Source organism: Dipodomys spectabilis, unplaced genomic scaffold, assembly GCF_019054845.1.
Source record: "Dipodomys spectabilis isolate Male_0828 unplaced genomic scaffold, ASM1905484v1 ptg000483l, whole genome shotgun sequence".
Classification (NCBI taxonomy): Eukaryota; Metazoa; Chordata; class Mammalia; order Rodentia; family Heteromyidae; genus Dipodomys; species Dipodomys spectabilis.
In genome coordinates, this window is record NW_024871160.1 from 922658 (window position 1) to 948759 (window position 26102).

Genomic DNA, 26102 nt, shown 5'->3' on the forward strand with positions numbered 1-26102 from the left:
GTGATTATTGCATACAGTTTTATATTTAGTTTCGTCAAGTAAAAATGCCATTTATTTCTACTGTATAGGAAGGAAAACCCTAAATATTACAGTTTGTGCCATATTTCACATTGAGAAGCTTTGTCTATATCAATAAGTTTATTTCTTTTGGTTCTGCTTTCCTATTCATAATTCTGCTTCTTATAGTATTCTTCTAAGGACTTTTTCTTTCTGCCAGTTTGGGGCTTGAACATACATCATGCTCTCAATTTTTTTGCTAGCTGTAGTCAGTCTACTATTTGAACCCTGCCCCAGCCCAGAAATTTTTGTCGTTAATTTGAGATACAACCTCATGTACTATCCTACCAGCCTGAAAAACCATTATCCCCCAAGTCTCATACTTCTTAATCACTAGGATTATAGAGATGAGTCTTGGATCAGAAGAGTCAATGACTTTTCATGTTTTATAGATTCCACATGTTTGCTAGTAATTGCAATAATAAACTACCATAGATTGGGTAGCATTAACATTGTAAATACATTTTCTCTGAGTTGGTGGAATTTGAACTCCAAGATTAGAGTTGGCTTCTGATTCCTGTTTCCTTGGCATATTCACGGCATTCTGCTTCTCTTGGAGTAGACTTCAACTTAAATGCTCCCTTTTAGATTCTGTTTCCATATGCAGTCACTTTGTAAGACAATGGGTTTTTTATCTTTAGTCTGATTTCAGTGAGACGTAACATATTGCTTAATAGAAGAAAATCTCTAATATGAAATTATTTGTTTGGGGCATGGAACTTACAGTTATACTTTTAAAAAATAGCAAAAGAGGTAAAGGTTTTATTAGAGCTTGTAAGACAATTATGAAGTCTTGAGCTTAGACATGCCACATTTAAATCCCCAGTGCTACGGGAGGATTAAACTCAAAACCTATACTTGTGAAACAGCATCTCTACTACTACCATACCTGCAGATTAAATTTGATTGCTTATTTTGAAGTAGTATCAATATGCCTGGGCCTGCTTGGACTGAGGTCCTCCTAACACAAGCATAAAACATTTTGCCTGGAACTGGAATTGTCTAAGCTCTGTTTTCCAAGTCGATAATATTATAGATTTGAGCCACTTTATCCAGTAAAAGTATACAATTTCAAAACATCTTGCTATTGCCTATATTTTTGCTTAACATATATAGCTAACCTTAATTTTCTCCCTCTTTTGTTTAGTACTCTGAGTTGAAAATATTGGCTTTCTTGATATACATGGTTTTGTTGTGGATGGAATCCCATCACAATCAAAAAAGTCTCACAAAATTTTATGTCAAAAATCATGGAAAAGAAGGCTTCAGGTTGGAAAAAGCACTGATCTTTAAGTTATAATTGCAGTATTATTTATGGTGTTAGTAAATGCTTGCTTAAGTATCAGGAGAAAGGCAAAAATGTGAAAGATGTCAGGTCTCTGTAGAAATTTTGTAGTTGTCACTTCATGTTATCTTCCTTCCTTAAAGCTTGTTTTATTAAAGCTCTCTGGGTGTATATTCGTTGAACTAATTGGTAATCATCTCTGGAAATAAAGCTGATTTTAAAAGGCTGATGGTGTGGTAAATAAAGGAATGGTCAGAATGAGCACAGATATTGTCACAGATCGACCAGGTTAACTGCTGAACAGCAAAAAAAAAAAAAAAAAAAAAAAGCAAAGTTTCAAGTTTGATGATCCACATTGGAACATATACAGGTAGACATATACATATACATACATACATGAAAAATTAAATCTCCAGTAGATTATAGAGAAACGGCGTGACAGATATTAAACTATATCAAACTCGTTGCAGGAAAGGTACAGTAAAATATAGATAGTTTAGCATAGATTTTGCATAGATTGTGTAAAGGATGAAAATTCTTCCTTCATTATATACTTTACAAATATCCTTATTATGTTTTAAGTTTTTTTGTGAAAATAACATACAGAGGGGTTACAATTACAGGGACAATGTAATGAGTACATTTCTTATCAAGCATTGTTACCTCCTCCTTTCTATCCCTTTATCATCCCTTTCCATCTCCCTTTCCTGACCCTCTCTCCCATCTTGAGCCAAAGTTTTAAATTTCATTTTTCTACATAATATCTTGTACATCTCATTGTTGCACTGGGTCCACCTGTTTTCCTATTTAAATAATTTGCTTTTTCCCTTCCCCTCCACAAATTATACCAACATCAAATACAGTGAAAACTAGTTTAAGTTTTTTTATATTGTAGTAGGAGCATCGATACAATGCTGAAAATTTGAATTACACAAAATATGCAACATGGGTAGGCACTGCTGCTTCAAGTAGTACAATACAACTGTAATATTATTATGGATGTTGACTCTGGCATGGAATTCATTTCCTCTTTGATCTGACAAATGAATATATGAAAGAACATAACTTCTCCAACTAAATATCAAGACCTAACTAAACATTTAACTAGAAAAGTCATCATACAATCCGTATTGCAACTGGGATAAAAAGAAAAATCAGTCATACTGATTCTGTATTTATTTTAAATGTTGGCTTTTTTCATAAATTATTTCCTTTGTCTTGCATTTTTAAAGCATTGTTTTAAATTATTTATATCTTGGTAACTAATTTTGGATGCCTCCTTAAATTTTGTTCTGGGTATAATATCTCACTTCAGTTCCTAACCAATGAAATGATGTTGTTTACAAAACAAATGCTAATAATCACTGCTTATAATACACAAAATCTCATAAGCATGATTTCAGGAAGCACAGGTTAACATTTTGATATCATGGTCTCATGACTGATGAGTCCTATCTGCATTAGTAAAGTTGTACCTAGATTCCTCAGCCTAAATTTAGCCACTGTTAAAAAATGTTTATACCTTTTTCTGTCACCCATCAGAGGTTAAACCTGAGTATAAAGTCTAAGGAAAATCATAAGGTAAGAATTTAGCTCTTCTGGAAATAAAGTAAACCAAAATGCAGCAAAGAGTAACTCATTCGTCTAAAGTCAACCAATTTCTCTAAAACATGTTAAGTATTCCTTACAATGTGTATTATTCTCAAGAAGGGAATGAAGAGCCGGGCGCTTGTGGGTCACGTCTGTAATCCTAGCCACTCAGGAGGCTGAGATCTGAGGATCGCGGTTCAAAGCCAGCCCGAGCAGGAGAGACCGTGAAACTCCTATCTCCAATAAACCACCAGAAAACCGGAAGTGGCGCTGTAGCTCAAGTGGTAGAGCGCTGAAGAGCTGAAGAGCTGAGGGACAGCGCCCAGGCCCAGAGTTCAAGCCCCACGACCGACAAAAAAAAAAAAAAGAAGGGAATGAAGAATGTGAGAAGAGGACTAAGCAAGTATTGTCTTCAAATATATATAATTTGTATTTACCTCTTTATTTCGTTATAGGTATTTTTGATAAAAACTGTTTGAATAATTGATTTCCTGGTCAGGTATAATATATCCTAGTTACATATATCAAACTGCATTCAGAAAATGGTATATAGTAATTGAGTAGAAAAATATTCAATAAATAGCAAAAAGTATATACCTATAGGGTAATATTTTGAAGAGTCAATTAGAAATATTCTAATATAATAATTTGAACAATTTCACATTGACAGTAATTATCTAGAATACTTTAATGCTAATTGTACAAGATTGTCCTTCTAAATGAGCAAAACCTATTTCTCCTTTTACTTTATCAGGGAAATATCTGAGCTAAAAATGGAAATTAACATATGAATCTATAACAACTGGAATGAATTTTACTTTTTATTAGCAAATATTAATTTCACAAAAGTATTTTCTTGTGTTATACACATATGTCCACATAATGTAGCTTGTTACATTTTATTCATTTTAGTAATTTCATCAACCTATTTTTATACTTATATTTTATTATACCATCATACTAACTTATGAAATATTTGAACATATTTACTCCACAATATTTCTCTTCATCTCCTCTCTTATTTTTTCAAAACTTAATCAATTCCATTTTTTACACCTGGGTCATTCATTTTATTTTCTGGGTCTAGAGTCTGTATATGTGAAATCTAGTATTTGTTTTTCACGGTACCACTAATTGCTTTAATATGAAGGTTTCCCATTCTATTTTCTTGAAGACGATATGATTTCATACTTATGTGTGGCTAAATAGTATATCATTGTGTGTGTGTGTGTGTGTGTGTGTGTGTGTGTGTGTGTATATATATATATATATATACGTATATATATATGTGTATATATATATATATATATATATATATATATATATATATATATTACAGTTTCTCTCTTCAATGAGTGATTAAGGAACATGTAGTTAATTCTGTACTTATTTATGCGGTTTTATGTGGGAGAAGGAAGGATAGAAATAATGATGTTTGGAATAAGAAACATGCTCTTTAGGCAGGCACTCTACCATTTGAAACATATCTCAGCTGCTCTTTCATCAGTATTTCAATAATGCATTGTATTTAAAAATAAAATTTAATTATATTGACAAAGGTGCTTTTTTTCAGTACATATATCATTTTTATTACAATGTTACATTTAGTATGTCATGTGAGTATGTGGATGTATGTGAGCATGAAAATCTAGGCATGTTTGTACATGTAGTTGACTCGAAGGAAACTGAATGTATGTGAGATACAGGATTCAAATAAAAGTTTGGGACCTGTAAATTGCTAAATTGATATATATGTCCAGTTTGTGGAGTGTGATTTCAAGATCACATTTGGGTAGGTTTTATACCAAGTAAGTAGATGTTTCTAATCCAAAATCGTAAGGAATAAAACAACAACTCTGTTTCATAATCATTGTCTTAGTACTCCAGACATTGTAATAAGTATAATAAATGATTGAAAGTATGGTGGGTCAGTAATAACCCTTTTGACACTCTACACTTTCCCGAAAATCTTCAGATGTACTCTTTGGATATAAATTACAAGTATATTTATAAGCATACAGATATAATATGATCTTATATATGTAAATATATGTATATATTACAAATACATCATATATTTACTTATATTTTAAATGTGTTTAACAAATATTGATTTATATTTAAATGTAATTCATCTCATCATAGATAGATAGAGAGAGAGAGAGAGAGAGAGAGAGAGAGAGAGAGAGAGAGAGAGAGAGATAGTGAGATTTTTTTTTGGTCAGTCATGGGGCTTGAACTCTGGGCTTAGGTGCTGTCCAAGTGCTCTTCAGCTCAAGGCAAGAGCTCTACCTCTGAGACATAGCGCCACTTCCAGTTTTCTTGTAGTTTATTGGAGATAAGAATCTCATGGAATTTCCTGCCTGAGCTGGCAATGAACTGTGATCCTCAGATCTCAGCCTCCTGAGTAGCTAGGTTTATAGGCATGAGCCACAGGCACCCAACTATACTTATATCTGAGATTTGTTAGTGTAACAAAGGGTACAGAAACTATTATTCTTGTCATGAAAGGACTTCACACTGACAGGTATAATTACAAGAAAAAAAACAATAAATATTCACAATGGCACAAAAATCCCTTAGGTATCTAGCAAGACAGCATGTGTTTCCAGACAGAGCAGTTTGCAACCTAAGCGACTGTGGAAGATATTGGACCCTGTACAAACCTGACAATTGCATAAACACAGCCCTCTATGACAGATTTAGCAAGGCCTATCTTAGAGATTTTTGTTAGGGACATTATGAAAAAATTTATAGTTTAGTTGTGATTACAGAACTCTTGTACACATAGCACTCAGCCATTAACTAAATTTAATATAGTTCCTATTGCCTAACTTATATTTTCTTGGCACAATAAACTGTTTTTTGTTTGTGAAAACTTAGCTGTTCAAAACATAGACATGGGTTTTTAACATTTTTGAAATTACTGTCTGCATATTGTTGTATGAGATGAGCTTCTCTTTACCATATCATAGGAATAAACTTAATCTGATTCAAACTTGGAAACAGGTAACTTGTTCTCTCTCCTAGAAAACCATCTATATAGACTTCTTTACATGTAAACAGACCCTCATTTACTAGCAAAAGTCTGTCATTGAGTGAAGCCTAACTAACCCAAGTGAGGTGAATTCTTCTCTCATGCATCCTTTACATTAAAAATGGTAAGAACTGTTCAGTAATGTGCATACTTGTTAATATGAAGTGTGTCTCCTATTTTCCATAATATGAATCAAGCAGAGGCATCAGTTTAAGATGTGAAAGAGCCTTAAAAAGAGTCTTGGACCTTGAAAATTGTACTGGGTGTGAATTTTTGGAGAAATATCCCTTTTCAAAGAAAAAGGACTCATATTTTTAATATTGTGCTGGTACTGGGATATGAACTCCTGACCTTGAGCTTTATCTGGGCTTCAATTCTCAATGTTTGCTCTATACCACCTGAGCCACACCTTCACTTCTTCCATTTACCACAAGTGGAGAAAAGAATCTCTTAGGTTTATCTACTTGGAATAGCTTCGAATTGCAATTGTCAAATTTGAACCTATCAACTATCTAGGTTTAAGCCACTGGTGCTGTGCTAGAACTCACTTCTTAAGAATAAAAAATCACAAAAAGAAGAGAAAAAAATATTTGTTCAATTATTTATGTGTTTTCTGATAAACCAAAGCACTTGCTACTGGAAGAGAAAAAGAGAGAAGATAGAGATGAATATGCAGGAGAGAGACACAAAGAAAGAAGAAAGGAAGGGAGGTTAAATGAGGGGAGGGGAGTGGAAGGGAGGATACGAGAGGAGGGGGTAGCTGAGTAGAATTGTCTACTCCTCACAAAGGTTTTGTTGGACAATCACTACCCTTTCATTTATGTAGCCAAAACTTTTTATTTTTGGTAGTAGTAAGCTGAGATATAAAATATTAATTTACGGGTAATAACCTGTTAATAACAGGTTAATAACCTGTTAGTGTGCTTCCTCTGCACCAAGTAAGCCACAGTTAGGTTACTGTCAGAGAGAAGGCAAGAGTAAGCAATTTCAGTGATTCTGAGAAACAATAATTGACATACCAGGAATGCTCCCTTGTATGGTGAAGTCAAGCATCACTCTTGTACCCTGCTCCAGTCTTCCTCTCAACAAAAATAGCAGAAACAGAAGAGGAAGGAGATATCTGAGTAATGATCATCTCTCTGTTTACCCTCATCCCTTGGTCTCTCAAAAAATAAAGCGAAAGGAGACTTAACCTGAACTAGTGGGGAACATGGGAGGAAAAAGTTCAGTCTAACTTATTGTGAAACTTTTAAAATAATTGGGGCAGTATTTCAAATACTGAAATAAAACTTTTTAAATTATTAACAAAAAGTAACTCTAAATTTATCGAAAATTTAGAAGAATGCAGGGCTCACTACATAGTGGAATCTGAAAATTAAAACTGATTCCTGCTTCTATCATCAGAAATTGAAGATCGTCCCTAAACTTCCAATACTAGGTAAATTACCCTTGATATTCACTTATACTGTGTGAATATAATGCAGAAAATATGACTTTATATTTAGACTGCTGAAGTGATAAGCGATGGGAATTCATGATGGATAACATAATGCTGACAGCATGGAAATTATTTCCCCCCATCTTCAGTGTGTAGAGAATGAAAATGCTCTATCGGATGGCCCTGAAAGTACAATACTAAATTTAGGACAGAAGGTGAATAGTAAAGGAGATCTATCATAGCCAATCAGAGATTAGAAATGTGGAGAAATATACTCATTTATGTGGAAGAGAGGATGTGGGAAGACCATAGACAAATGCCAAAGTAGAGATATTTAACTAAATACCATGAAGTTGAAACAAGTCTTAAAAGGGGATCTGGGCTAAAGGGAGTAGGGTAGAAGAATGGAGAGGTAAATGGTGGACTAATACAGTCATAACATTCAATGTACACATGTCAGAATATAAGTAGGAAACATGAAGGGATAGGGTGGGGTTGGGGTAAGGGAAGGAAGAAAAATGTGAAGCTTGAAAATGATCCAGATGCACTGTATATTGAAATGCACATACACTTTATTCAACATTGACATGATGAAACAAAACCCCTTTGTACAACTAGCTAAACATACATTTTTTGAAGTTATAATATTAAGAGACCAGAAGCATAAACTTTTAGAGATAAATAAGAAGAGAAAATTGACATATTGTTGAGGATTGTTTCCCTTTCAATATACAAAATTTAATGTGTCAAGTCTGCTGCAAATGTAAATTTTATTTTGCCTATTCTATTAAGCAAATTGCTTAAAATGTAGCGCCAAACCCACAGAAACATAGGTCTCATGGTTTCCCTTATTTGCAATATCTAATATATGTATGAGTCAAGCAGAAATGCTCAGATAATGTGATGTTAGGAAAATGAACCCTTAGATATGCATTTAAATGTTTTTTTCTTTTATGCATTTGTTTCTAACGCATTTATAAGATTATTTCTTTGTTGCTTTGTATGTCCCTCCCCCACTGTATAACCCTTGCTTTCACTATATTTGATGTCGGTATAATTTGTGGAGGAGACGGGGGAAAACAAGTCGTTTAAGGATACAGGTGGACCCATTGCAACAATGAGAAGTACAAGTTGCCATGCCGAAAACGAACTTTACAACTTTGGTGTGTGTGGGGGGAGAATTGAGTGGGGGGCTGGGAGAGGCTGGGAAGGGATGTGAAGGGTAAACAAAGGAGGAGCCTGCAATGCTTGATATGAAATGCACTCATTATCTTGCCCATGTAATTGTAACCCCTCTGTACAGTATGTTCCCAAAAAATTTAAAAAAAATATAGAGAACCAAATTCCAATATCTTTCATTTCCAAAAAAAAAAAATCTTATGCACCTTTAAGTTATTCCTAAATACCTTAATGCAATGCATTATTGGAACAAATTTCATCCCATATTTAAATTTATTTTTTTGTTGTTGTGAAAATACTGTACAAAGGGGTTTCAATTACATGGGTAAGATAATGAGTACATTTCTTATCAAGCATTGTAGCCTCCTCTTTTGTTTCCCCTTCCCATAACATCCCGTCCTCTCCACGCTCCCCACCTAACCCTCCCCCCCCACCAAAATTATAAAGTTTGTTTTCGACATAATGACATGTACATCTCATTGTTGTAATGGGTCCAGCTGTATCCCTATTATTTAAACGATTTGTTTTTTCCCTTCCCCTCCACAAATTATACCGACATCAAGTACAGTGAAAGCAGGGTTTGTACAGTGGGGGAGGGACATACAAAGCAAAAAAGAAATAATCTTTTAAATGTGTTAGAAACAATCACATGAAGGAAATAACATTAGAATATATATCTTAGGGTTCATTTCCCTCACATCAACTTGTCTGACAGTTTCTGTTTGTCTCAGACATATACTAGTTATTGCAAATAAGGGAAACCATGGGACTTATGTTTCTTTGGGCCTGGTTTATGTCACTTAACATAATTTTTTCCAAGTCTTTCCATTTCCTAACAAATGGGGCAATGTCATTCTTTCTGATGGAGGCATAGAATTCCAGTGTGTATATATACCACTGGATATATTCTCTTTATCTACTCATCTACTAAGGGCCATCAGGGTTTGTTACATATATTAGCCATGGTAAATAATGCTGCAATAAACATAGTTGTGCTGGAAACTCTAGTGTGGTCTTGTTTGTGAACATTTGGGTAAATACACAAAGTGGGATTGCTGGGTCATATGGGAGCTCTATGTGGAGTCTTTTGAGGAACCTCCATATTGATTTCTAAACTGGTTGAACAAGTTTACGCTCCCATCAACAATACAGTAGTGTTCCCTTCTGTCCACATCCCCTCCAGCATGTGTTGTTATTAGAGATCTTGATTATAGCCATTCTAACTGGGGTGAGGTGGTATCTCAATGTTGTTTTGATTTACATTTCTTTTATGACTAGGGAAGTTGAGCATTTCTTCATGTGTTTATTGGCCATCTTTCCTTTTCAGAGAAGTTTCTCTTTAAGTCTTTAGCCCACTTATTTACTGGGCAGATGTTTCTTTGAAGATTTGTTGGGGGATTTAATTTTTTGGGTTGCAAGTATATTTTAGATATGAGACCCTTGTCCGTTGTATGGCTAGTGAAGGTCTTCTCCCAATCCGTGTGGCCTTCTATTGATCTTCCTAGCTATGTCCTTTGCCATGCAGAAGCTCTGCAACTTTATGCAATCCCATTTGTCCAACCTTTCTCTGATTTGTTGTGTTTCTGGGTCTCTATTAAGAAAATTTCGGCCTGTGCCAACAAGGCCTAGGGTTTCTTCTATTCCATCCTGTAATGTTTTCAGAGTGTCTGCTTTGATTCCATGTTCTTTGATCCATTTAGAGTAGATTCTGTTACAGGGTTATATATAAGGATCTAGCTTTAGTGTTCTACAAGTTTTTAACCAATTTTGCCAGCACCATATACTAAAGAGGCTGTCTTTCTTCCGTTCTATTTTTTAGCTCCCTTATCGAAGATTAGATGGCTATAGGTCTGTAGGTACATTTCTGGGTTTTCAATTCTATTCCATTGGTCCTGAGTACTTGGTACTGTGCCAGTACCAAGCTGTTTCGATTATTGTGGCTTTGTAGTAGAATTTGAATTTGGTATTGATATTTTTCCAGCACTATTTTTTCTGTTAAGGATCATTTTTGTTATTCAGGGTCTTTGAGTGTTTCATATGAATTTTTGGATTGCCACTTCTATTTCCTTGACGAATGAGGTTGGAATATTGATACGTATCACATTGAATTTGTAGATAGCCTTGGGAAGTATTGCCATTTTCACGATTTTGATCTTTCCAATCCAGGAGCATGGGACTTTTTGCCACTTTCTAAGTTCAGTTGTGATTTCCTTTTTCAGTTTTTTAAAGTTTTCATCATAGAGGTCCTTCACTTCTTTGGTTAAGTTAATTCCTAGGCATTTTATTTTTTGTGGGGTTATTACAAATTGATTTGTTTTCCTAATTTCAGCCACACTTTACTTATAGTTGGCATACAGAAAAACCATTGATTTTTGAGCGTTAATTTTATACTCTGGTACTTTGCCAAAGTTTTGAATCGGCTTGAGTAATTTTGGAGTGGACTCTGTGCGATTTTATAAGTACAAGATCATGTCATCTGCAAAGAGGGTGAGTTTTACTTCTTCTTTCCATATTTGGATCCCTCTTATATTTGCATCTTGTCTTATTGCTCTAGTTAGGCATTCCAATACTAGATTGAAGAGAAGTGGAGAGAGTGGACATCCTTGTCTCATTCTTGAGTAAAGAGGATATAGCTTTATTTTTTCACCATTAAGTATAATGCTGGCTGTAGGTTTGTCATATACAGCCTTTATTGTATTGAGGAATGTTCCATGGATTCCTATTTTTTCCAAAACCTTCATCATAAAGGGTATGTTGGATCTTTTCAAATGCTTTTTCTGCATCTATTGAGATAACCATGTGGTTCTTATCCTTGCTCCTGTTGAAGTGATGAATTATATTAATTGATTTGAGTATATTAAACCACCTTTGCATCCCTGAAATGAATCCTGCTTGATCATGGTATATGATTTTTTGGATGAATTGTTGAAATCGCTTGGCCAAAATTTTGTTGAGAAGTTTTGCATCAATGTTCAACAAAGAAATGGGTCTATAGTTCTCTTTCTTTGATGGGTCCCTGCCTGGTTTGGGGATGAGGGTAATGGTGGCTTCATAGAATTTGTTCGGTAGCGAACTCTCTCTTTCAATTTCATTGAAGAGTTGGAGGAGTATTGGTGTGTACTCTGCTTTGAAGGCCTTGTAGAATTCTGGTATAAAACCCTCTGGTCCTGGACTTTTCTTAGATGGGTGGTCTCTTATTGCTGTTTCTATTTCAATGCTTGATATGGGCCTGTTAAGATGGTTCAACTCATCTTGGTTTAGTTTTGGCATGTCAGTATTTGTTAGGAAAAGGTCCATTTCTGCCAAGTTCTCAAACTTATTAGCATAAAGGTTTGAGAATTATTCCCTTATAATGTTCTGAATCTTAGTTGTTTCTGTGATGATGTTTCCATTCTCATCTCTGAGTTTATTTGGGTGTGTTCTCTTCTTTTTCTGATAAGATTTGCTAAGGGTCTCTCAATTTTGTTAATTTTTCTCGAAGAATCAACTCTTTGGTTTCTTGATTCTTTCTATTTTTGTTACATTCCAATTCGTTTCATTCTGATTTAATTTTAATTATTTGTTTCCATCTACTGGATTGTGTTTATCTTGCTCCTCTTTTTCAAGGAGGCTCAGGTGTCTTATTAAATTGGTTTCAGCTCTCTCCAATTTATTTGTGTAGGAACTCAGAGTTATAAACTTGCCTCTGAATACTGCATTTGCTGTGTCTCAGAGGAGCTAGTAATTGGTGTGTTCATTTTTGTTGAATATCATGAAAATTTGAATTTTCTTTCTAATCTCTTCCATAACCCACTAGTGATTCAGCAGTGTGTTTTTCAGGATCCATGTGTTACATGACTTTCTTTGGTGGCTTTTGGTGTTGAGTTCTAATTTTATCCCCTTGTGGTCTGAGAGAATGCAAGGTAAAACTTCAATGTTTCTGAATTTGGACATGTTTTCTTTGTGGCCTAAAATGTGGTCTATTTTGGAAAATGTTCTATGTGCTGCTGAGAAAAACGTATTGTCTAAAGTTGCTGGGTGAGATATTCAGTAGATGTCTGTTAAATATAGTTGGTCTATACAGTTGTTTATATCTGAGTTTTCTCTGTTGAGTTTTTGCGAAGTTCATCTATCTACTGGAGAAAGTTATATGTTAAAGTCCCCAACAATTAATGTCTTTGGATCTATGTGGGATTTGAGGGAAAGTAGTGATCTTGGATAAATTTGGGTGCTCCGTTGTTTGGCAAATAGATATTTGGAATTGTAATATCCTCCTGAAGGAGGGATCCCTTAGTTAGTATGTAGCGAATTTTTCACTAGTATTAATTAAAATCTATTTTATCGGATATTAGGCTTGCAACTCCTTCCTGTTTATGGGGGCCTTTGCTTGGTAGATTTTGTTCCAGCCTTTAAAATTGAAAATGTGTTTGTCTTTGTGTGCAAGATGTGACTCCTGAAGGCAGCAGATAGAGGGATCTTGCTTTTTAATCCAAGTACACAGACTTTGTTGCTTAATTGGAGAGTTAAGCCCGTTAATGTTGAGAGAGAACTGAGAGGTATTTGGGAGTTCCTGCCATTTTATGCAAATTCTTCGGGACTGCGGCAACTGTGTTCTTCCTATGGTTCTTGGATTTTCAGTTTGGGTGCTGTTTCTTTGCCTTTATTGTTGTCTTGTTGGTTTTCTCTGTGTAGGACATCTTTAAGATTCTTTTGTAGGGCTGGTTTGGTGGAGATATATTGTTTCAATTTTTCTTTGCTATGGAAGGATTTTATTTGACCTCCAAATATTAAGGAGAGTATGGCTGGATAAAGTATTCTTGGTTGATAGTTGTTTGTCTTCAGGGCATGGCTTACATCATTCTAGGCTCTTCTTGCTTTGATTGTCTCTGCTGAGAAATCTGAGGTGATTCTAATTGGTTTCCCTTTATAGATGATTGATCTTTTCTCCATGACAACTTTAAGGATCTTTTCCTTGGTGTGAATTGATCTTGTGGGTATTATTATGTGACAATGGGATGTCCTGTTCTGGCCTGGTCTATTGGGAGTTCTAAAAGCATCTTGTATCTGAATAGGCCTATCTTTTTGCATGTTTGGGAAGTTGTCTGCTAGGATCCTGTTAAAAATTTCCTTTACCATTGACTTCTGGCTCTAGGTGCTCTTCTACACCCATTATCCTCAGATTCGGGCTTCTAATGGTGTCTTCCAAGGGTTGAATGTTGAATAGATCTATCATATTTCTTGGATTTGTCTTGGATGATTTTATGTCCTTTCTCTATAATATCTAGGCTGTCTTCTATCCTCAGGATTCTTCTGCATGGTCCATCCTACTATCCAGAGTTTCTACTTTTTTTTTTCTTTTCCTTCTAGTTGGTCGGTGTTTGTGGCTTCAAATTCTTTGTTGGATCTTTGTTTTAGATCTTGTATGAAATTCTTTACTTCCTTAATTTGGTGTTCAGTGTTTATTCTCAAATCACTTAGTTGATTGGTTATGGTTTCCTTGGCCTCCCATTCCATCTGTTGGGATCCATTCAGCATTCCCTTTGTGGACTCCCTGACGTCTTTCAGCTCTCTCTTTATGGATTCCATGAATGCCTCTTGTGATCTTTGTCTATTCTCATCCTGCTCTCTCAATTCCTGTATTACTCTTTGATTAGCTTCTTCACGTTCATTCAATTCCTGTAGTTCTCTTTGACTGATCTCAGTCTGCTCACACAATTCCTTTATTTGTCTTTGAGTGTTCTCAAGCTGCTCATGCAATTCCTTTATCTATCTTTGAGTAGCTTCCTCATGCCCATCAGCTTCCTGTTTGATCTTTGGTTTGCCTCCTCTCTCTTCCTATCATGCTCACACAGAGTCTTTTGCAGGTTTTCAATCTTTTTATTTACCATGTTTACCATTAGTGTTTGTAGAGTTTTTTGGGAGCTCTACTCTGAATTATTCATTATCTGTTCTGTCCACTGATTATCATGAGTGGGAGTTGTGATACCCAGACTTGCCATTTTTCTTCTGTTTTTTCCTGCTTATTCTGCCCTTTTGACATGAGGGTAACACCACTTTTGTGCTAGAAAACTATCTTAAGGCAAGCGTCAACAAAATATGTAATTGCACAGTCAAAAGCCTGCAGAGATAATCTAGTTCAACAGATATATTTTTTCAACATCAAACAACTATGTATTAATAGGCTACAAACTGCAAAGAAGAATTTGGCAAATAAGAAGTTATTAGGTTTAGTGAGAGATATGGGTATAAATAGGAATAGAGGGTTCTGGAAAGGTAGAGGGAGAGCTAACTTAGTCCTAATCTCAAAGCAAGAAATAGGTCAGACAGAATGATAGTAGAGACCGGGGAAAAAAGAAAGAGAAAAAAAAGACAAGGAAAAATAGTAAAACAAAAATTAAAAATTAAAAAGTGGAACACTTAAAAATTATGCAAATTAAAAACGTAATATTCAGATTAGGACGGGAATAGGAAAAGAGAAATGGAGGGATAGAAAGGAGACATGAAAAATTAAAAAATAAAAATGCTTAAAAATTTATATAGGTATATAGAGGTAGTACGGCTATTAAGGAATTTAAGTCTAAGAGGTTTTGAATTCAGTAATAAATTTCTGGATTAAGTGTGTATACAATGGGTTATAAGGTTTAATAATCTAATACAGGTATATCTGAGAATGAGCAGAATGATTAAATCAAGCAAAAAAGAACGAAAGAGAAGAAAAAGTGAAAAGAATGAAAAAGAAAGGAAAAAAGTATCAAATGGTCAATAGAGCTAAACAAAAATGAAAAAAAGCACACACACACACACATATACCCCTAAAATAAAAATTATAAGAGGAAGAAAAAAAAGTTAATAGAAAACAATTTTTTAATTAAAAATTAAAAATGTTAAAAAATTTTAATAAAAGGTACCAAAAAAGAGTTCTTTGCTTTTTTGGGGTGAGATGGGAAGATCCCGTTCCTCCCTTTTGTCCCTAACCAGTCTCCTGTTGGAGTCTCTGGTCTGCTTATGGTGTTTGATTTTCCTGTAGCTTAGTTGTTTTCTTAAGTCAGTTTGTTTGAGCAGGCAGAAAAATGCTTTGCTTTACCCAGGATTTTGTCATCCTCCTCCCAGGCTAGTTCAATGGGAGGGAGATCTGCTTTAAGTATCACAAAAAAGGGTGATGGCTGTTTCTTCTAGTTTGGAGATGCTGTGATGGGGCTAGGTTCTGGGCAGAGATGAGGCCTTTCAGCAAACAGTAGCTTTTCCCTGAGGAGCTAGCTTCTGAGGCAGTCACAGAGCCCAACCAGGAGCCATTCTCAGGGTTTATTGGTATTGAATTTCAATTGATTGTCTAGGCTGCTGTAGGGAGGGACAGCCTCTGGCTCTGTTTACCCAGTGAAGAAAGCCACTCCTGGGGCTGGCGCAGGCCTGGGCTGGGTGAATTTTCCCTGGGTGGAGCTGAACCTTGCAGGTAAGGTTAGGTTCCTGTGACCTGCTAAATGACTTTTTGTTTTCATCCAAGGACTGAGTTGGAGCTAGCTGATCAGCCAGGCCTTTGCCAGTATCAAAGATGGAGATCTCCGGTATTGGGCAGTGGCCTTCCCTTCTCTGCTCCCTGAGAAGGTGTGAGGAATTCAGGCTTCTACTCACACAGGAGTCTGGTTCCTGGGTCATCTCTGGTCTGCGATCTGAAGGATGAAGATGTCTGTTCCTTGTTGGTTCTTGCTGGTGTTTAGTAGAATCCTCTCGCCTGCTGCATCTGCAGCCTTTGTCCTAGACTCTCTGCTGGCAAGTGCTCAGATTTGTCTCCTTGCCTGGATTTTCCCTCTCTGGCCTTACTCTCTGTACTGTGATGGCACACTTGGTGTGATTCTCTGGCTTAGGACTCTTCACTGGAGTACTAAAACTGCTTTCTATGTGAGAGCTTGTTTACCTTCCAGCTTCTCCTCTGCTATCTTCCCGGTACCCTAAATTTAAATTTTAAATGATAAATTCTTTTAAAATCATTTCACTCGGGCACAGGTATGGATAGATAAGTGATGGGGGCAAAATCAGAATTATTCAGAAAGTTGTAAATGGATGCTTACCTAGTTTTCTCTCAGCTGGATCATAGAATACAGACTGTCTTAATTGGAAAAAGTTAGCTTTCTGAGATTTTCTGCATATAAACACTCCATCAACATTTTATTAGAGGATTATTCAAGATTAGCTATATGTTGATTGATAATGACTGATCATGACAGAAAGTTGAGGGAAAACCATCTACACTTCAGTGAGGTTCTGATTTGTGCTTCAAAAACTGTTATGAAAGCTCTACATGAGAAATCTAGTAGCTGCATTTCCAAAAATTCCTTGGGTTGTTACACTTTCTGATATTTTCTCAATTCAAGTACTTCTCCTTGAAGTTCCATACTATTCAATGATGCTGTAATAGCTCCTTGTTACAATTTGCAGATTGGATTTTTTCATAAAATTTGTGCTTTTCAAAATTGCTCTCTAAATTCCATCCACAAACTTCATACAAAATTTATCTGAAAAAATTTGTATCTGTTGATAGTGCACATACTTTTAGTTTTCATTACAAATATAAAATGTAGTAAAAATTCTCATAGCAATTGTACTGCACTAGTTTGTGGGTAGATTCTAATGTAAATAATATACTGTGTTCATGTAAAGATTTTGAGTATCCAAAGTAATAAGCCTGTGGTCCTAAAACCTATACCTTACTTATATTGAGTGACAAATACAACTTCATATAAGTATAGAAGTTTTTGTTGTATCTTTTTAATATATATTTTTTATTATAAATACTGTACAGAGGGGTTACAGATACATAAGTAAGGTAACGAGTACATTTCTTATTGAGCATTGTTACCCCTTTCTTTGTTTTTCCTCTACCATCCCTTCCCTTCACACCTCCGCACCTCCCCTCTTCACCCACCCTCTGATAGAGTGTCTTGTATATCTCAATGTAACAATGGGTCAATCAGTATCCTTTCCTTATATCTTAAACGAAGAAATGCTGGATTGATTTATGCTGATTCTACTTTGTGTAGACACATCTAAAATCACTGGCCAATTCCAGGAGCAAATAAATGAAATGCCCTCATTTTTTTGTCAGTTGGTATAATTGTGTTCTACACATTTATTGACTGGCTACAAATTATTCTCAAACTTTAAAACATTAAAATACTTCTTTTTTCTTATTTTCTTGGCCAGGAAATCAGCAAGACCTCAGTCAGCATTTCTCACATAAGAATTTTCACATGGGTTAGTTAAATGTATATGTAGAGTCCAGTTTTCTGAGGACTCACTCATCTGCCTAGGAATTCATGCTGGCTGTTGGAAAACGAGCTCAATAAGGATGCCATTTAAACTTTACTCTTTTTAACTTTAACTTTTAACTTTACTCTTCACCAGGGTATTCTCCTGCTACTTTGGTTGTTGAGAGTGTCTACAAGAGTAAGCATTCCGTGAGGAGCAGGGAGACACCATATGACTTATACTTACTGAGATTTCCAAGTGACTTGCTATCACTTGTACTGCATTTTGTAAGTCAAATCTCTCTAAAACTACCAGTTTTAAGAGATAAGAGGAGTGGTAAAAGAACTCTTAGAGGCAAATACATCTTCAACATATATTGTTCCAAGTATTCCGTTTAAGGCATATTCAAAAACTGGTGAAACTTTTGTTGGTTGTAATTATGTGTCTTTCTCCATGTGTGCATGTATACATGTGTATGTGTATGTGTGTAAATAGTAACATCCATGTGTACCTTATGACTTTTATCATCATTTATTCCTTGCTAACAAATAAAGTAAGGAATCCCTAAAGTTTTAACAGAAACTGTGTAGTTAAACTCTTAATTCTTCACTCTGCTTCTTTACACAAAGACTTTGCAACTTCTCATTAATAAAGTTTCCTTAAACTCTGAAATGTATATACTTAGTACTTAATGTCTGCTACCATAAATCTTAAATATTTTACAGAAAAGTTTTATACCTGCCAAACAGTCCTATTTTTGGCATATATAAGCAAAATCCCAAAATTAAGCATATTTAAAACATTAAAACGTTTAACAAACCTTAACACTTGCTGCAATGTTCATTTTGACAGGTGCCTTGCATAGAATAATTGAATTCCTCCTCCTACACATCTCTTGAACTACAAATATCTGGAATTATTTTGTTTTTGGCATGTCTATCTTGATTTTATTCTTAAATGTGTGCTTATGTATGAAATACATGATTCTAAAATTTCACAACAATTCTTTTCAACTTACTTTTTGTTGAATTGTCTAGTTTAATAAAATCAATAAAAATTATACTTTATATATAAAAAATGTTCTGTGCTCAATTTAGCATCACATACACGAACATTGGAATGCTACAGAGAAGATTAGCATGCCCCATGTACAAAGATGACATGCAAATTCATAGAGCGTTCCATATTTTTACAAAAACAGATGTTGAAAGATATGTGGCCATAGGGAATCGTACTGCATTCTTGGTGGGAGTGTAAACTTGTTCAACTACGTTGGAAAGCAGTATGGAGGTTCCTCAAAAGACTCCACATAAAACTCCCTTATGACACAGTAATCCCACTTTTAGGGATTTACCCAAATGATCATAAACAAGACCATACTAAAACTACCAGCACTATTATGGTTATTGTAGCATTATTTATGATAGGTAAGATATGGAACCAACCCAGATGACCCCATTAGATTAATGGATTAAGAAAATGTGGTATATATACACAATGGAATTCTATGCCTCCATCAGAAAGAATGACATTGTCCAATTTGTTAGGAAATAGAAAGACTTGGAAAAAAATTTATTGAGTGAAGTAAGCCAGGTCCAAAGAATCATAGGTCCCATGATTTCCCTTATATTCAATAACGAATATATGTCTAGGATAAGCAGAAAAGTTCAAAATATATGTGCATATAAACAGATAAGATGATGTTAAAGAAATTGAACCCCAAGATAGGGATCCAAGTAGTTTTTTGTTTCTTGCTATTGTTTCTAACATACTTATAATGTGGTTTGTCATTTTTTGGTTTCTTTGTATGTTTCTCCCCACGCTATAATCCCTGTTTTCTCTGTTTTTGAAGTAGGTGCACTTACATCTTGTATGTATGCATCTTTAATTTGGGGAGTGGAAGGGAAAAAATGCTCAAATAGGGATACAGGTTGACCCATTGTAACAATGTGATGCACAAGACACTATGTTGCAAAATGAACTTTACAATTTAGTCGGAGGAAGGAAGGGGGAGGGGAGTGTACTTGTGGAGGTGGGAGGGAAGGGATGGTAGGGGAAATATAAAGGAGGAGGTAACAATGCTTGTTAGGAAATGTACTAGTCTCCTTTTTCATGTAAATGTGACCCTTCTGCACAGTATTATTAGAATAAAAACATATAAAAATGTTCTGAGATGGAAGAGTTTATGTCCTCTATTTTACCCATATAATATCAATAACAAAGAAATTAATGCAGAACACTGAGATGGAAGTAATTTGAATAAATGAGTGTGTGTGAGTGCAGCACCACACAAGCAAACACGCGCATGCATGCGAACACACACCATGTATATATATTGGCGTGCTCAGAGATTAAAATCAGGGATTCAAGGTCTTGCTAGGCCTTTCCTATCTAGATTGGTGAGCTACTATATAAGCTACATCTAAATTCCTGGCCCTTTACTAATTCATTAAACATTTTGAAAAATAATTCAATGAAGTTTTTTTTTTTTTTTTGGCCCTGATTGGCTCCCAAGTGTTATCCACAGATCTCAGTGTCTTGAGCAAATATTCAGAGTAGATAGGAATATAAGTGTGACCAGCCAGCACAAGGCATTTAGAATAATTTTAAAAATAAAAGAAAATTTATTTCATGGGGGCCTATTTTATCATCACCTAATTTGAAAGCCTTTTGGAGTGATTACATGCCAATTTAATTCGTTTGGAGATTAAAAGATAGTAAGTGATGATATTTAAAAGTTTTAGTACTTTTTTAAAAAGAAACTGGAACTGTGGGACAGAAGAAATTTGGCTGTCTTCAGACTTCAATTTGTAAGCTCAGCTCTGTGCATGATAACCCAATGTCACCAACACAGTCTGTATTGAAGACAAAATGTGACAAAAAAAACAATCACTATGGGCAATATTTGCTATGTTATTATTTCTTGGACAATATGAATATTGAATTGAGAGTGTAAGAGAATGGAGAGATTTTACCCACCTTTTTGGTATTACTGAAAGACTTTTGGAAACTTTGACTCATTTCCTTCCTCACTGTGTGTGTCTTTGGGCCATGCACTGACTATCTTTAACTACAAATTTTCCCAACACTAAACTGGTAATAACATTAGCATTATAGCAAATGTTATCTTAAGAATTAAGAAAATAAAACTTGTGAAACCCTTAACATAAACCTATCAATGAGCTTTGATTTTAGCCAGCATTCTTTTTTAAATACTAAATAGAATGTGATAAGTAGTACAGAAACCATTACATGTAGTGTGAGCAACCATAAGTAAAATCTATTGACCACGCTATGCTTCCAAGGAAGCAAGGTGGATAACTTCTCATGCTGTAAATCAAACTGGTTATCTTATGTTGTGATAGTGTAAAAATATCAGGGACAGAACGATGAAGGAATGTTGTAGACTGAGGTGAAATCCATATGAATATGTGCAAAACTGATAAAACATAAAAGTATCTGAACAGTATATTGTGTTTTACATCATTTAAGTTACATCGCAAAGATAAGGAAGACCTAGAAGAATAAATTGTCTTTTTGATATTCTATCATAGGTCCTTAGAAGGATGAACACTTTCCTCATTCTTGTTGAGGCATCATCAGATGAGGGGAAATACATTTTTTCTTTGCTTCCTTCCATTTATTCTTCAGTTTGAAATCTGAACTACATGAGACTGAAAGAAACCAAGTGAAATCAGTCATGCAGGTTTTGGAAAGAACAATCAAAGTAAAATAAATAAAATATATATAGCCTTGTAAAAGGTCTAACTAAATTGAGTTATATAGTCTCAACCATTAAGAGAAAATGATTAAAGCAATATCACGTTTGTAAAAATTTAAAAATGTTAGGAGCTGCTTAATTTTTTTCCTTTCTACTACCTTGAATTAATTATTGATTTTCTATAGACAGATTAAAGATGAGATTAACAAGAAACTTGATTAAAAATGGACAAAAGTTCTGAATAGACATATTTTCCAAAAAAGCCCTGAAAATCGCCTGTGGATTTACAAATTTGTATTTGATACAACTTCTATGCTGGCTTAATGCTTTGTGAGCAGAAGTCATGAGAGAAATGCAATTCAAAATTACTATGATACTACTTCTTAACTTTTATAACTCTTGTCAAAAATATCCAAGGAACCAGGTGTGGTGGTAAAGGCTGGTAATTCCAAGGGATTGGAGGTAGGAGTAAAAGGACTTTAGTGTAAGGCCAGTCCTGGATACTGCACACAGTAAAAAATCTGCCCTTTATAAAACTCAAAAGGTAATAATGTAGGTTTGCGACACTGTGGAGAAAAGGAAATTTTCTGAACTCTTGGTCAAAATACAGGTTAGTGTTCTCGTCGTAGAAAGTAGTATGCAGTTTTCTAAAGAAAACCAACGTTGAAATATCATCTGACACACCAATCGTGTGATTATTTCTCTCTGGGTAACTCATAAATGTATCTGTAGTTCATTGTTATTCACATTATTCACAACAACAGCCAAGATATAAATCGAAGTCCACTGTTCAACTACAAACTAATAAAGCAACTGTGGTTACATGCACAAATATCTTTTTCTGTTGATCCCAAAATAATTTTTTTATTATTTTCCTGTTTCCATGTGATTAATCTCCAAATTAGAAATCCTTATATATTATTTAATTTAATCAAAACTATTTATTGAGTATAAGGACCTTCTACTCTCTACATTCTTCACACTAAGATCACCAAATATGATGGGTCTGAAATAATTAGTCTCTTTTTGACCTATGTTAATATTCTTTACAATGTGAGTAAAATGTTTAAAAAGTAGTATTTGGTTTAGCTTAATTGCTCTGAAGAGACAATAAATGATATTATCAAAGCTTAAAAATGATTTGATTTAAAATTTAGAATTCAGAAAATGGTTTGACCACTCTGGTTACTGGAGCCTTCACTACAACCTCATGAGAAAATTTATATTGGTGAAGCAAAAATCTGAGTTTAGATATTTATGAATAAAAAAATCATGTCATTCTGATTATGTAGAGCTGCATATAAAACATAGAAAATTTAGCTTTTAAATACCTAAATATGCTGGTACATTTAATTGCCGGGTAAGTACTTGTTCTGAATGGAGATAAAATTGCACTTATTTTGAAATGAAAACTTAAGTATTTATTCGAATAAAGGACAATGTTTAAAATATCACTCATTCAAGAAACAAGATGTACAGTTAATTGTTTTTCATGTGAATTATGCTCTCTAAACTTACTACAAATACTAGATTTGTAAACCTAATTCATTGCTTTGTGGGGAAATAGCAATTCCGTTTCCTAAACTCATGACAATAACTTTTTCTCAAACAATTGCTAAGTAACTGTTTTATATTTTTTGTCATGGAATCTTATTCGACAAATTTATATTCATTAAGTTAAATAATTGGACAACAATATAAATTATGCATGGACAAAGTTTATCTAACACAAGTTTTTTGTTTTTTTTTTTTTCAGAAGACAAATCATGGCTCTCTTAAAGAACACTAGAACACAGTGTGTTCTTTATTAATTTTTAGTGATTTTGTTAATGGATATTAATTGTCACAAGTGACAATTCCATAATATATTTCACATATTTGATTATCCTCCCTCTATTTCCTTCTCATTACTCCTTCCTCCAAAGATCTTCTGTTTTTCAAATAAAATTACATCTTTATACATGTGCATATAAACTAATTTGGAAGATTTAAGCTAAACTGCAAATTAATTCAAGGTGTACAGTAAATTAATAAGATGAATAGAAACCTGAATATTTTTTGTTAAATTTGAATTGAGCTATCATTATTATTATGGTTAGGGTTAGGATCCCAGACAAAATTAGAATTAGGATTAGAGAAATAGAAAATTTAGGTTCATCACAGGATGATCCATTGCAACAATGATACTCACAAGACACTATGTTGAAAATGAAGTTTACACCATGAGAAGGGAGGGGTAAGAGATGTGGGGAAGGATGGAATAGTGGGAGAACAAGAAAGAAGTGGGTAACAATGCTCAACAAGAAGCATACTCCTTACCTTACACATGTAACATATCCCTCTTTAAAGCAACTTTTCAACAAAATAAAGTTTTTTAAAAATAATGAAAAATAAAACCTGACAGGAAATAGAAAAACACTTAACATTTTATGTTCAAAATGCAAGTAAAATTTAGACCTACATGCTGAGCAAGAGTTTGGATAAATGTGAAAAAAAGTAGCTTGCTATTAACATGATGATTCGGTTATATGTAGGCTTAGGATTAGGCAAGGTGTGCCAGTTAGAGCTGGGTTAGGATGAAAAAAGCATGTAAGACATTGTGTAAAACTGCCACATATTTTAAGAAGAATGAATGAAAACCAGTCTGTGTTACTTTAAACATTCGGATATAATTTGGTTTAAAGATAATTTTTTGAGATACTTTTTTGTTCCGGTTAGGGTTAGGAAAGGATAAGCTTTAAGGTGAATTCTAGTTTTCCAATAAGAAGTAGAAGCCAAAAAAATGTGCAATTGAATAGAAACTAGACAATTTTCCTTACATTAACCATTTGGTGTTAAATCAGAATGTGATTTGGATTAGGTTTCTGGTTAACCGGGGTTGAGGATAGAGTAAAGAAATGGGTTAAACTAGTAGCTCATGCCTATTATCCTAGCTACTCAGGGAGCTGTTTTCTGAGGATCACAGTTCAAAGGTAGCCCAGGCAGAAAAGTCCATGAGACTTTTATCTCAGATTAACCACCATAAAACACAAAAGCAGTGCTGTGGCTCAATTGGTTAAACGCACACCTTGAGCTAAAGAACTCAGGGATCATGCCCTGGCCCAGAGTGCAAGCCCCACGACTGACAAAAAGAAAAAAAAAAGAAATGTTAAATATTAAGTAAAACTGAACCTTTTTTATGTTCTAGGAATTCAGGAAAAACTGGGATAATGGAAGTACAATGTCTTTCATAATATCAGGATTTGACATCAATGGGTATAATGATTCTTGTTATGGAACAAAATACATTCAGAGTTAAGAGTGAAAAAGTCTGTAAGGTTTACAAAAAACTTGCAATTTATTTCAAGAATTACCAGTGGAATTTCAGTTAGGATTGCACAAAATGAGCATTTTTCATAAATTTTAGAATTGGAATACGATTAGTGTCAAGGTTATGGTTAGGATTCCAGCCATGGTTAGGCTTAGAGTGAAGGAGAAAAAAATGAAGGTCAAATTGAAGGTAAATTTTAATATAAGCCTGGTAAGAATTAAAATGAATGCAAACTAGAGTATTGCTATTAATATTAGGATCTACTTAAAATTAGGCTGATGGTTATTCTCAGTGTTCCACTTAAGAAAGATTAAGTTTAGGGTTAGAAAATGACTAAGATATTGGAAAAAATTGAAACCTATGTTTGGAAGGATGAGTGAAAACTACTGTACTTGTGTTAGTGTTAGTATTGTCATATAATTTGAATTAAGATTAGGATCAGTATTTTCTTCTGATTATATTTATATATAAGAAAGGTTTTAGTATAAAATTGTGTTCACTAACAAGTAGAAGCAAATATGTGAGGCTGAATAGTAACTAGAACATTATCATTATATTTATTTCTCAGTGATCATTCTTGTAGTGGTTAATGAGAGTTTTCCAGCCAGGTTTAGGTTGAGAGTTAGCGTTAAGTAATGGACTAGATGGTAAGTAAATCTGAAACTGTTTTCAGATACAGTGGTTCAGGAAAAGGTAGAATCAATGGAAACTACAGTATTTCCTGGTAAGAGAATTTGAGGACAAGTAATATAATGGCTTATGTTAGGGAACAAGATAACTTTAGAGGTAGAGTCAGAAAATTTGTGGGAATTAGAGCAAACTGAAACTCATTTCCAGAGTGAAAAGTGGATTATTCATTAGAATGATTAAAAACTAGAGTATTTCTCTTAAACATTAGAATTGGATTATCATTAGGGTAAAAGTTAGGTTTTAGTTCCAGCTAGGCTTAGAGTAAGCATGAGGAAAATGGAAAATTTAGGGTCAAACTGAAAGTAAATCTTCGAATTACAAGTAGAGTTAGAATTAGGATGAATGTGAAGTAGAAAACTGCTAATAATATTAAGATTAGAGTACGATTAGGGTGAGGGTTAACATCAATATTCGAATTAGGGTTAGAGTTACAATAAAGACAAGATAATAAGTGAAACTACAAGCTATTTTTAGAAAGATGAGATGAATTGAAGTTAGGATGAATAAAAACTATTGTATTTGAGTGGCTTTTAGACTCCAAAGGCCATTAGTTCTAGGTTTAGGTTTATTTCC

At 34.4% G+C, this 26102-nt stretch overlaps 1 non-coding gene across 1 annotated transcript; it reads left to right on the top strand.

The window, feature by feature from the left end:
* Positions 1–18892: 18892 nt before the first annotated feature.
* LOC122098646 lies at positions 18893–18999 on the top strand. The gene has a single exon (XR_006145764.1). It is a non-coding gene; the product is annotated as a U6 spliceosomal RNA (small nuclear RNA).
* Positions 19000–26102: the final 7103 nt, after the last annotated feature.